Here is a 13,377-nt window from a genome sequence, read left to right as displayed (position 1 = left end):
GAAAGTATTAGGAGTTACACATCATTCTGAAATGCATCTATAATCATAAACTAAAGGAGTAAAGTCATCATCATTGAAAACCTTTGGATGTTAAAAGAGCTACATTGAAACTCTGAAACTTACTTGTAAAGATTTACAGAGAAAATAAAGATAAACTGTTAATTTTTAAAGTCAAAAATTCTACAGTTTAAAAATTTAAAGATGCTTCTGACTGTTTATGACAACAGTAAGAAAGTATGAATTACACTGACATTTTCACTAAATTCATTTCAAAATAGAAGAGAAAACCAAGGAAACAAAAACATAAAATTCTTCTTCTCATAGGATCCCAAATTAACTAAATTTACAAACATTAAGACTAAAGTCCATAGACCAATGGATCCTAAGAATTTTCAAGAGCCACTTTTGTAAGCAATTGATTTTGTTGCTTCTGGATAGGAAAAAACAAAAAACAAACAACTTCAAATGCAAAGATACTTGAAGCAATCCATTTATTAAATAAGATATGGAAAAATGTCATTTAAGTGAATCAAAAATTGTTTCTAAAAAGCTGGTTTGGAGATTTTTGAAGATAAGACAATCCAATAAGAGGAAGATGATGATTTACTTAAACTGACAGTAAGTTTGGAAATGAATGATTCTTTATTTGAAATCTGTATCTGTAGACTATGATGTAATGACTTCTGACATACCAACTCAAGAAGATATTGTTGCTGAAGTACAAATACAAGGAGCTGAACAAAATAATGAAGCAGACAATGATGAAAAAAAAAAGAACAGAACAGAACTTCTACCAACATACTCAATAACCTTGAAATGTGCAGAAAAATTACAAAGTTTTTTGAAATGAGAGGTGCAGTGGCAATGCTTTTTGTCTTGAGTCTTATCTAACAAAAAATAAGAGACATTGAAAAAAAATACAAAGCCAATGTATGCTGTAACACAAATAATATGTCTTCTTTTTTGGACACCCAATTTTAATGAGCACTTAGATTTAGCAAGCAAATGTAATGGTCCCTTCCTGCTTGCTATAAACAAGTTCAACTGTATTACTGCATTTCATATATTTTTGTAAAAAAGATACATTAAAAAGTGTGTTTAAAAAAAAATGATTACCCACATAACTGGATATAATGTACTAATGTAAATTATTATTACTTATTTCAATTATTGCTACATAGCAATAATTTAATATGACTAAAAAATTATTTTATTTTTTCCTATAATATCAGAATTTTTAAGCAATACAAATTTAATTTTATATCATCATACTGAATTCTTAAAAAAGTTTTAGTAAATTGGATACATATAATAAAATTCAAATATAATTAACTTACTTTCTGACAGTTCAATGACACTGATGCCACTGTCACCATTAACCAATAGACCTCAAGCTTGTTAATTTGTCTATTGCCTGTAATAAGAATAAAGTAATGAGTTAATTCTAATTATACCAGGCCTAAAAAAATAATAATTTCAAATTACAATGGGACTGCCATATCCACAAATAATATGTTCTAAAGTCTACTGTAGATTGCTACTATCTGTTTCAGCTAACTATCTGCAAAAACCAATATTCATGCATGCATATAATGTAATAGACCAAGACAAAATAAAAACATAGGTACTATTATATATTACTATGTATTTTGTATTGTTTCATATAGCTACATAATCTCAGATTGCCTGTTTTGCACTTTTGTGTATTTAAGTCCTCTCAGGCATCTTCTTCCAAAGATAGCCTGTTTTCATCACAATTAAAAACTTGTTTAGGATTATTTTTAACTGCTGAAAACAGCAGAAGTATCCTCATCAGTAGATGCAGCTTCAATAATTTTTACATTAAAACTAATTTTGAATCTATGTAACCATTCCTTGCTTTCTATAAATGGCTTAGTTTCCTCTGCAGTCTTGTAACTGAATGTCCTTGTACAAGCTCAGTGTCTTTTGTCATAACATGTTGTCTTCAATAGGCATTCTTTTTCTAATCTTGTCTTCTACTCACAGATTTAATGCTTTTTCCATTTTGAGTAACCCTTATCATGCATTGTACCAGAAACTTTTGCAGATTGGAGTGCAGCAGAACAACAACAAAAATAAAATTTGTCAGTTTATTACTTCACTAAGGAAGATTCATTTTATCCACACAGCTTGGCAATCTCCACAAATAATTTTTTTTTCTATTTCAACCATATTGGGAATTTTCATCTTTCCCACTTATAGGTAGTACTTCACATCTTCTCTTAAGATTAGAACCCATTTTAGAAGTTTTTAAAAAACTTACTTGAATAAAAGTATTTTAAATTAGATCAAACAAAAGAGAGAGAGAGAGAGGGAAAAAAACCACTATTTGATTCAATAAATCAAGCAAAATTAAATAAATTTATGCATCCACACAAACGTTCACGAATTTTTCAATCAAAGTGAGTTTTGACAAGTATACAAATGGCCTATACGGTTTTTCTTGTTGGGATCACCAGCTATATTCAAATCAGAAACTTCTTGAGAATTCTGTAATCCTGCATCTGCAGGTGTGTAGAATGCTATTGGTAATTCAATGATCCAAAACTTATGATTGAATTATGTTTATTTTGGTTGATTATATACATAAATAGATGTAATTCAGGCTGACTTACATTTTATGGTCCCTCATCAGTAACTAAAATTATTAAGACCTAGGTACAAGTACAAAATTAATTAAACACAAAATTAATTAAACACAAAAATAATAAAAAAACTGAACGTAATAGTAATATCTTACTTTGTATTGAATCAACCATTTCCTTAAATACAAAAGTACATGAACATGATACAGAACATATTTCACACTGATACATTATTATACATTAATCACCGGATGGTAATTAAGTTTAAAATTAAAACTGAAGACAAAATCTGTTGAAATGTGGTACCGACGAAATGATAACATGTGGTACCGATATAGTATGGATGGAAAAAATACGTATGTGTTGTTACCAGCTCTAATTTTGAAAGTTGTTTGTTTTTAATTAGATAATATTTCATTGTTTTAAAAGGGAATCTTTTAAATTTAGCAATCCAGTATCCTATAAAGAAAGGTCGGTTGTCAAAAATTGTATTCCAGAACAGGAAAGGTGAATAAACAATAACTGTTATTTGAACACTGTCTTCAATTTTATTAATTTGTTGAAGATTATAATAAAATTTCAAAATTGTCTACTTTTAAAATCTCATAACCATTCCAAAAAAAAAACACATTCAAAATTCAAGCTTCAGTAAATTGTTTAAGCTTTTTCTACACAGACACTTCAGTATTAACTACATAATAGAAAAGAAAGAAATGATTAAATAAATTTTAACATTTTCAATGGTGATATTTTTATCATCTTTAAATGTTTGAGATAAACTTAATAGGACAAAATTTTAGTAAATAATTTCAGAACTGTTCTAGACAAAATGAGAAATTAGTCAAAAATAAGTCTTCATTATTTCTGATTACAAATCCATCAAAATGACTTTAGTTTTTGTCAACGCCATACCATAATTCATAAAAATAATAATAAAATTTTTTATTAATACTGCTTTTAAAAGCAAATTTTATATATTAATAAAACTTCATGCCAATCAAAATCTATCTATATCAGTATGCTTCGAACTACAAAATTCATTTTTTTTTTTAAATTGATGGATTCTGAACATACAAATTTCCATTACTTCTATTATTTTACTTGTATAACCCTTTGTCATTATAGTCAAACCTTATTTATTCAGATCCTGTTCATCTAGATTTCTGAAATATCTGGAATGGCTTGAATAGTGGTTTCTTTTTAATTTTTACACATTTTATGGAAAAATTATTTATTTCAATGTTTGTGAGATCATTGACATAGATCGCACTGTCTGTCATAACATTTGCGATTTGCAAAAATTATATTCATCTGGCAACTGGAGTGATGAATAGCCACAGAGCAGTCCAGAAATAATAGTCACTTGGTGAAAAGCAGTATCACAGAACATGAATTGGTCTTGGCCCGATACAATTTTATTGTTAGTAAACAAAATAAAGTAGCTTGAGAAACTCAGTCATAAAAACTTTGCTAATTTTTTAATTTTTATATATATATATATATATATATATATTGTCAGTCATCCTTTCATTTCTGGTTGGTAGAAAAAGTCACAGTATGCAAAAAAGTAATCTGGCAAGTAACTTTCTATTTTGATGAATAAAAAATGTGTGTGACAAATGGAGTGGCAATTGCTATAAAAAAAAGCCAGGGTAACCCCTAATTGAAACATTGTTTATGACCTTAATAAGTATCTATTGTAGCAATCTCATGTTTACAAGAATAAAAATATATACTATTTATATATAGGCCCATATTGAGTAATTTTTATATAATATTAATGTTCTTATTGTTTTCAGATCAGTAAAGCATGCAAGTTTACTTTCAATTATTAAAAAGGATTTTCAGTGTAGTTTTATATTTTTATTTCAATACCCCACTTAATTGATTTGGTTTGGATCTGGTCCCGTCTGATCCGGATTAATGGGATTTGAACATACAGGCGGCCCTCGACTTTCGCACATAATTGGTTCCTGAAAAAAATATGCACCAAAAACTGTTTTTTGAAGTATTTATTTATCAATGTGTATACATAATGAAGTTAATGAGGCGTGTTTAAGTGCTTTCAAGTGTTTTCTATATAAACTTGTCAAGAGTTAGTTGAATACCACTCTTTATTTTCTTTTCTTGATAATGATTTCTATAACATGCTGTGTCTTTTGGAAACAATCTTTGAAGAAATATTTGCACAATTTTGAACGTATTCCTTAATTTTGCTCTTATTTTTCAAAATTGAACATATTGTAGATCTGTTTACATCATACAAATGTCCAACTGAAGCAAAAGATTCAACGTTTCAGAACGTTTAATTATTTCTATCTTTGTCTCGATCATATTAAGTTTATGAGTCCTTAATTTCTTTTTGTTTGTATCAACACTGCAGTTTTTCCATTTCTCACTCATGCTTATCAATTTATAAGGACGAAATATTTAAACATAAACAAATAAATCGGCAAAACACACAACACATTGACGCACGCCCTAATGCAAGGACTGAAACTGTTTTGACCTCTTGCTCGGAACAACACAGTAGTGATCCCAAGAAGTTCGCTATTGTAGAAAGTAATGTGTGCCCGAGAACGTAAAACAAGCTGGTTGGTTGGTTGGTTCGAGTTTTTTGTCACAAGAGCCATACAGGCTATGCTGCGCCATGACAAAAAGTGAAATTAAACAAAACTAAATATATATATCATAAAATATTAATATAACACAAAAACATAAACAAGTGCAAATAAACAAAACAACAAGATAAATATAAGTATATAATAAATAAATAAATCAGTCAATTTAAATCTCTTTATTAATATTTATAACTTTCAAAAAGTTCAATATCTTATCAAGATTTGGCCTCTGGCCCAAAATCTCTCTCAAACTTGCATTTCCGAAATGCTGTCTACGACTCTGGTCAAAAGCAACACAATTGCAAAGTATGTGTTTAACACTTAAAGTACAAATGCAATACTGGCATACTAGCTGATCATCACCCTTCAAAAGGTATTGATGAGTCAGCCGAGTATGTCCAATCCTCAGGCAAGTGAGCATGACTTCAGATCTCCTATCATACTGTTTGTTGTGTGTCCAATTTTCTATTATAGGTTTGATCTCGTAAAGTTTATTGTGGACTTGTTCGTTCCACACATTTTGCCATCTCTCTGCTAGTCATTTTTTAACGACCAGCTTCAAGTCACCTCCTTCAATAAACATTGTATGCTGAGAAGGACTTGCTGACTTTGCAGATGCGTCAGCTTCTTCATTCCGTTTTTATACCTACATGGCCTGGGACCCAACAAAATTTTACAAAAATATTACTCCCAATAAGATGGCAAAACAGTTTGCAAATTTTAATCATTATGGAGTGAGAACTAGGTTCATGTGAGATCAAAGCCTGAAGTGCAGTAAAACAAGCTACCTTTGTAACGTATGAGTGTTCTGCATGGAAGCAAATTTTTTCATTATTGACAAAAATATTTAAAAAGTTGAATTTTTAAAAATGTGCGAAATAGTGAATTGTGCGAAAGTAGAATGTGTGAAAGTTAAGGGCCACCTGTAGTTAATACTACATTCAAATCCCATTAATTTTGATTAAAAATATTTGAAATTATAAATGAGAACTAAGAATAACATATCATGCATGTACAAAAGATAGCTACAGAACACTAAGAAATAAAATTATTTAAATTTTACAATATTTTGATAACCAAAATGATCTGCTTCATCTCATTAGAATTACATTTCATCATTAATGTACAATATTTTCTTTACACTTTTGTCATGACCTGTTCTCTAAAGATTACCTACAAAAAATAATTTTAACCCAATACAAAAATTCTTTATCTAAATATAAATAAATGAAATATTCTCCACTTTTTAATCACAACTCTGTACATGGTGAGCTGGAACATAAAAATAATAAGTTACACCTTCCACACTATTTCCAACAAAAACAATTTAATAAAATGTAATGTAGCTAAAAACATTCATTTCATTAAGTGGTCTGTTTCAAGTTTTAACATTCAGAAATCAAACATCTAAATAGAATACAAATGTATATTCTACTTAGACATTCAATTTGTGAGCTGTTTTTGCTAGAAATACTGTGGAGGTGTGACTTATTCTTTATCACAGCTTATATTATTATACAGTTATTTATAAATATACATGTAAAAAACTAGATTTTTATTGCTAACTCTATATAGATAAAGAATACTATTTGCAATTAAGTTAAAACAAACATTATTACAATGGCATTTCAAAATTACAAAAAACTCTAAATAACAAAAAATGTTTATAGTATCCAGAAATTAATTAAAAAAATACTATCAGAAAATTTTATAATTTTTTAATTACTCGGAAAAGACAAATTTTTATCATATGGAATAAAAAGACCATTTAATCAATTGCTTAATAACAACAATAATAATCATTTTAACATTGAATACAATCATTAAAACAATTTCAATTTGATAAATCAATGTAATGATAATACTATCATCAATTACTTGATCAGGAAAACAAACTTTTAATTGATTAATCCCATATTCAAAATTTCCATTACAAATACAACAGGAGAATTTTATTTACCTCATTTAATGTAATTCTACTATAAAATATTTGTCAATTATCATTGAAAGTGACAAAAATTGATAAAAATTTTCAGAATTATTTAAGCTTAATAATAATTCTAATTAACTCGGTGACTAATTATTAAAAAGCAAACTAAGAAAATTTTATTAACTACATTTCTTATATGAGAAATACGTTTCAGGATGTTTTGTAACCTCAACTTTTTTTATTGATAAAAGTGAAAAAAGTTTTAAAGTAATTTTATGGTTTTCTATCCTCCACACACATACCACCAATTAAATTAACAATTCTTGTTTTAATATAAGATGATAAAGCATTATCATCTAAGATATGCAGTCTATCGTATCTAAATTTCTTATCTTTCTAAACAGAGAAAAAAAAATATAACTTTCAATTTTTTTTATTTAAATAACAACATAAAAAAATAGAAATGCAAAAATCTAAGGTATTAGAAAATGCTCTCTCTTATACAGTAATTTAAATTAAGAAAAATATGTTTCATTTGGAGTAAAAAGTTTAAAAAGTCAAAAACTAATGTTTTAAGTTCTTTTAGAACAACTTAAAATACAAAACAAATTGTTTTTATATAAATTCTGTTAAAAATCAAAGTTTAATCTTTATAAATTTCTTTTCATAATCTGAATTTAAAAGGTATTTTATATTCATTTACTAAATATTAGTTTTGATATTATTCTGGTTTTTATGTACTGATACCACTTCACATCAAAAGATAAATATCTAAAATCATAGAACAATTTTTTAATATTAACTATACTAAATTAAAAAAGAACAACTATAATAAAGACTTTTCCATACATTATCTGTTTATTCAATCCCTCATGAAAAAATTTAAATTGTAGAGGAACAGCATTTTAAAATATTAAAACCAACACATCAGAATATACACACAGTCAAACCTTAATATCACATCTCTTAATCACTACCATCCTTAAGGCCACAATGAACACCTTTTAAATGACTTTTCCCCAAACAAAACCCCTTCAGTAAAGCTACCACCAACCAAAGCCGAAATTATCGGGCTGGAAATGGCTATATTAATTATAAATTACAAGATAATTTTGCTATTAGTGTGTGGCGTATATATGTCAATATATATGCCCCTTCAGTATATATGTCAATTACCAAATATATGATCTTACATTACAAACAATGTTATCATCAGCAAATCACAAGACATTCAAACTCAAACTTGGGTGTAAATCTTATTACCATATGTAATTGTTATTGTTATTGTTTTAGATACATTAGCACTACGCTGAAACACTATGAATAAGCAAGTCAACATCATCTGTACTCTTTCCAGCAAAAAACTTTAATGGAACAAATGTTGTTGGCCTCCAATGGGCCTGCCCCAGGTTTTAAAACTATTCAAAATTAGAATGTTCTACAAAGTATTCCATTTTCAAAGTTTTAAAATTTGAGGCAGGCCTGTAAAAGAGACCAAAAACATTTGTTCCATTAGTTGTTTTTTGCTGGAAGGAATATAGATGGTGTTCAGTTGCTTATTGTATTTTAGTACCATACTTATTCAGTGCAAATTTTAGAAGTGAACAAATAGTAATGCTAAATTGAAGTTTGACTGCATATCACTGATCTGTTTGATATATTTAAAATGAAGTAATGAAGTCTTTTATAAAACTCATAAAATCAGGGCTGCAGAGTTGGTAAAAAAAACACTGGACTCCAATCCTGTTAATTTTAGTAGGCCAACTTCGACTCCAGCAAAATTAAATACTAAGTCATTTTATAGGGGACAGATTTTATTGGGGGTACCCTACAGTGAACTCTAAATAGGGCCTCATATTTGGGTAAATGCCCCATTAACCCAAATACTTTTATAGTTAGTATTTTTAATATCTAACTTACATTAATATTTATTTATATACTTTTAACAAACATTTAATAAGAGGAGAAAGGAGGAGATAAAATTTGACATCTACATATCTTTAATCTACAGCATTTGCACTTCAATTTCACCCTTCCAGAAAAGTTAGTCCAATTAAAAGATGTGCAATCTAGCTACTTCAGCTTCTTGTTCAGAAAAAAATATACTGTATATATACTCTGATCAATTAGTCTGGCTCATTCAGAAAAATAGAATACAAATAAGTACTCTATTTTTCTGAATGAGCCAGACTAAAACAGGGATAATAAAGGAATGATTCAAAAATATTCAAATTCAATTGGGTTAAAATAATTTAACTAATAAACACAAATATTACAAAGAAAACTACATATTTAATAAATTAAACTTCTACATTTTGTATTTAAAATAAATGAATTATAACAAAATACAAAAACATTTAAAAAAATTAATATATATATAATAAATTTTCTTTCATTTAAATAAAAAAACTAAATTAAATTTAAAATGCTGGAGTCGGAGTCGACACATTTTTCCTCTGTCCAGGAATTCCTCCTGACTCAGACTCTACAGCACTGCTTAAAACAAGCACTAATCTTTCAATGGCTTGTTTTTTTCTTTTAAATTCTTTTTAATACCAAATAAAATTTTTTTAAATGAATCTTTGACATAACAATACTGAAACCTCCATTAATGGACTCTCCTGAATAGCAGACACCACTACTTAATAGACATTTTTACAATCCCCAAACCCTTCAAACAGGATATCTATAATATTTATCAATAAATAATGCGACACTAAATAATGGATGCCATCATCTATAAACTACTTTACAAAAATGCAAAGTCCCATCTTCAATATTCTGAAAAAATTAATTATGTATGAAATATTTTAAAACTAAAACAAAGAATCAGTTCAAATATTCTTTCAGAGGACAAATTTTGACTGTATGCATCGAATAAAGACTAATTTAAAGTAGGAACAGGGGAGGAGGGCAGATTGTAAAAAACTGAATAATATTCTTTATCTATTAGAGAAGACTAATCTGGTTAGGTTATCAATCACCAACTATCATCATACATCTTAATGTTATGAAACTTCTGTCTTATTGTGAGAATTAAGCTTATAGTACCAAGGAACCATTAACTTTTCTGAAGTTACTCATTCAACAAGACTGTACTACAGTAATAATGAAAAAGAAATAGTTTTAAGGTTAAGACAACAGTGTTTATTTGATGAAAGTTCAAAGATTGTGTTATGAAGGCAATTTGCTGACCACTTTAAAGTGTAGGAAGATATTCAGATTTCTTGCATTTATGATGTAATTTATGATCTCAACAGCTTTGTGGTGGCTAAAGTAATTTTTAATAAATCATTCATTCAAAAAAAACAAAAATGTTCAAAAAATCACATCTACTCGATAACTACAAAGTAGACAAATCACACTATCAATTTTATTAATCACTTATATCAGAAATGACGTTATAAATGCAAGAATACCAAATAAATTTCTTACTTCTTGAAGTGGCTAGCAAATCACTTTCGTAAATTGACATTCAAACTCTCATCATCTAAACCAACCTTTGTCCACCCTTCTGTTCGTAATAACAGCTTCGTTTTTCTTTTTTATTACTTCCACTCAAGTTGTTTTTGATGATTTAATAATTAAATAATCAACATTTACATTTTGTCATAATTTTTATGTTCCATTTAATTAAAGTATCCTATACAATGTGTTTGCTATTTAGAATTCAATGTGATTTTTACAGCTCATATATATACAGTATATTACTTATCTTTATTTTAATTATATATGTTATATATACATTTTGGTATTTTTACATTCTTAACACAAATTTGATGTTTTCACAATCCATCATATTCACCACTTTATAACGACCAGGTTAAAATACAATATGGCCACCGGCATGTACTGTACCTCTGAATAGTGAACACCTCTAAATAGCAGACAAACTTCTCAGTCCTGATAATGTCCACTATTTAGAGGTTATACTGTATTATAAAATGATATTCAAATAGAATTTATATTTTTTTGTGTAATTTTATTTAATAAAAATACATTGTTTTATATCTTATGTCTTTGAAACTAATGTTTCTATTTTTAGAAACATCACAGAATAAATAAAAAATATGTATCTTGAATCTATTTTTCAATTTTAAAAAATACTCCATTTTTCAACCAAATAATCGCCATAATTAATTGGGCTACAAATTTGCTATTATTAATGATTAGATATTAAGTAATTTGGTATTAGAGGTAGACATTAGATGCCATATGTTATCTAAATTAATAATTATAATTTTTTAATGACGATTTATTATGGCGATTGTTTGGTTGAGTATCAATTTATTGGAGTTCGGGAAGTTTATTATACCATATTTTTGTAAGTATAGCCCACAATTGTATATACCAGGGATGGCCAAACCTTATCATGTTAGGAGCCATATACCACTTATTAGAAACAGGCAAAAGCTGTATCATCTAATGCAGACATGGCCATCAAGTTGATTGTCAATCACAGCATCAGTTATGGGTGATCTCAGATAATGAGGCTTGTTAAAACATGAAAAACATTTGTAATTTTAATAGAAATATTAAATCCATATTTTTCACAGAGAAATCAGGTTTATTGTTATTTTAGAAATTGTTTTATTGTATCAGTCCAGTGCAATCCAGTTCACTTAAAAATGGGTACATCGACAAAAGTAAATTTATCACTTCTGTGACAGAAAGATACAATGTATTCGTTGTGGTAAAAAACAATTGTTGTTTAATTTGTAGCTTAATGTCTTTTCCGAAAAGAGATAAACTAGCACATTACTTATGTGCAATACATAAATACAACTACTGTATGTTTTGTAGTATAATTTCATTAGAATGAATTATAAAAATTTCATGAAATAAAAACGTGGAGTTGATCATCAGTGCTTTTGACTCATGAAAGTATCACTTCCCACTATAAGTTAGCCAGACCTGCTCTATTGGAATGGTGTTTTATATTTACATATAGTTAACACTGTTCTATAGTAAATATCACTATTTCTTTACTGGTACTTTATCACTGACCAGTAAACATTCATTTAACTCCTTCAACTTTTCCTACATTGTTAGCTGTTAGTTGCTTGTTCAACATTAAGTTGGAAGTTACACTTACAATCCATGTGTACATTACATTACATAATATACTGTGAGTGATCGGTTAACGAACAAATCAAATAACGAACACAAAAGATTTCACGAAAGATTTTTATGTTCACAGAATGAACACCTCACAGAACAAACACAAGAAGAAGTGACATAAAATAATAAATAGCGATTAGTCTTCCCTCGTCTTCAGGCAACAATTCAAAACTTTTCGGAGCACGGGAGACATCGACGCTCAACCCAGTATGTACTGTTCGGATAGTATTTCTCCAAACTTTTGAAACTCTTCCTTGTAATTGCAGCCTTTTATTTTTCTGACAGAAACAATTTTTTTATAGTATTCATGAGACTGTCGGACGAGCACTCATTAAGTTTTGGGTTAGTTTTTATTTTCAAAAGAGAGTATAATAGCAAAGGTAGAGAGTAGGCAGAAGATGGCTGATGTTGCTGGACAGTATGGCTTGAACAGTCCTACAGTAGGCTACAGTTCAATCTTATCTAAGAAAGATACAGTATAATCAAGAAGACTCAAGCAGCTTAAGGAGTAACAAAAATCACATCTGAGAAATAAAGAACATTGAAGAGCTCATAATGGAACCTGGAACTGATCTGACGACAGAAGAACGCCAAGGACTCTTGAATAAACAACAACAAGAAACTCGGCAAAACATGTTTTCTACTGAAAAAGAGGATTAATGTGGATATCTGCTCTTAAACATCTTTTGAAGAAGTGGGAGAATGTAAGAACAACGGTCTTAGAATGGCATCCAAACCAAGTTCAGGTTAATAGGCTTGGGGATCTCTACAATTACAATGCTATTAATTACTTCTTGAAAATCCTGAAGAGAGAAAAGCAATTGACGTTAGACATATTCTTTAACCCCCACAAACAAAAAAACATGACTAATAAAAATGCAAGACTGTATATATGTATTTTTATTATTATATATAAATAAATGTAGTAAGAAAGTATATATTTTTTATGTTTTGGAGTCTCCAGAATGAATTAATCAAATTCCCAAAAAAATCTATGGTAAATTGATAATCAGTTAACGAACAATTCAATAGCAAACAAAGTCTTGGAATGGATTATGTTCATTAACTGATCACTCACTGTACTTAGTAAACAAACTTC

The 13,377-nt window shown here is 28.4% G+C and overlaps 1 protein-coding gene across 1 annotated transcript in view; it reads right to left on the bottom strand.

Moving 5' to 3' along the window:
- LOC136989704 (serine-rich adhesin for platelets-like) overlaps positions 1 to 13,377 on the bottom strand; it is a 104,365-nt gene that overhangs the window by 61,420 nt on the left and 29,568 nt on the right. The window contains exon 2 of the mRNA XM_067287942.1: positions 1,338 to 1,414. The gene's annotated coding sequence lies outside the window, so the exon portion shown is untranslated. The remainder of the gene's footprint in view (positions 1 to 1,337; positions 1,415 to 13,377) is intronic.

Source organism: Centruroides vittatus, unplaced genomic scaffold (assembly GCF_030686945.1).
Source record: "Centruroides vittatus isolate TY-2023 unplaced genomic scaffold, ASM3068694v2 scaffold_752, whole genome shotgun sequence".
NCBI classification, from domain to species: domain Eukaryota; kingdom Metazoa; phylum Arthropoda; class Arachnida; order Scorpiones; family Buthidae; genus Centruroides; species Centruroides vittatus.
Note: the sequence above shows the minus strand (reverse complement) of the source record. Positions and strands in the feature narration are given on the sequence as shown.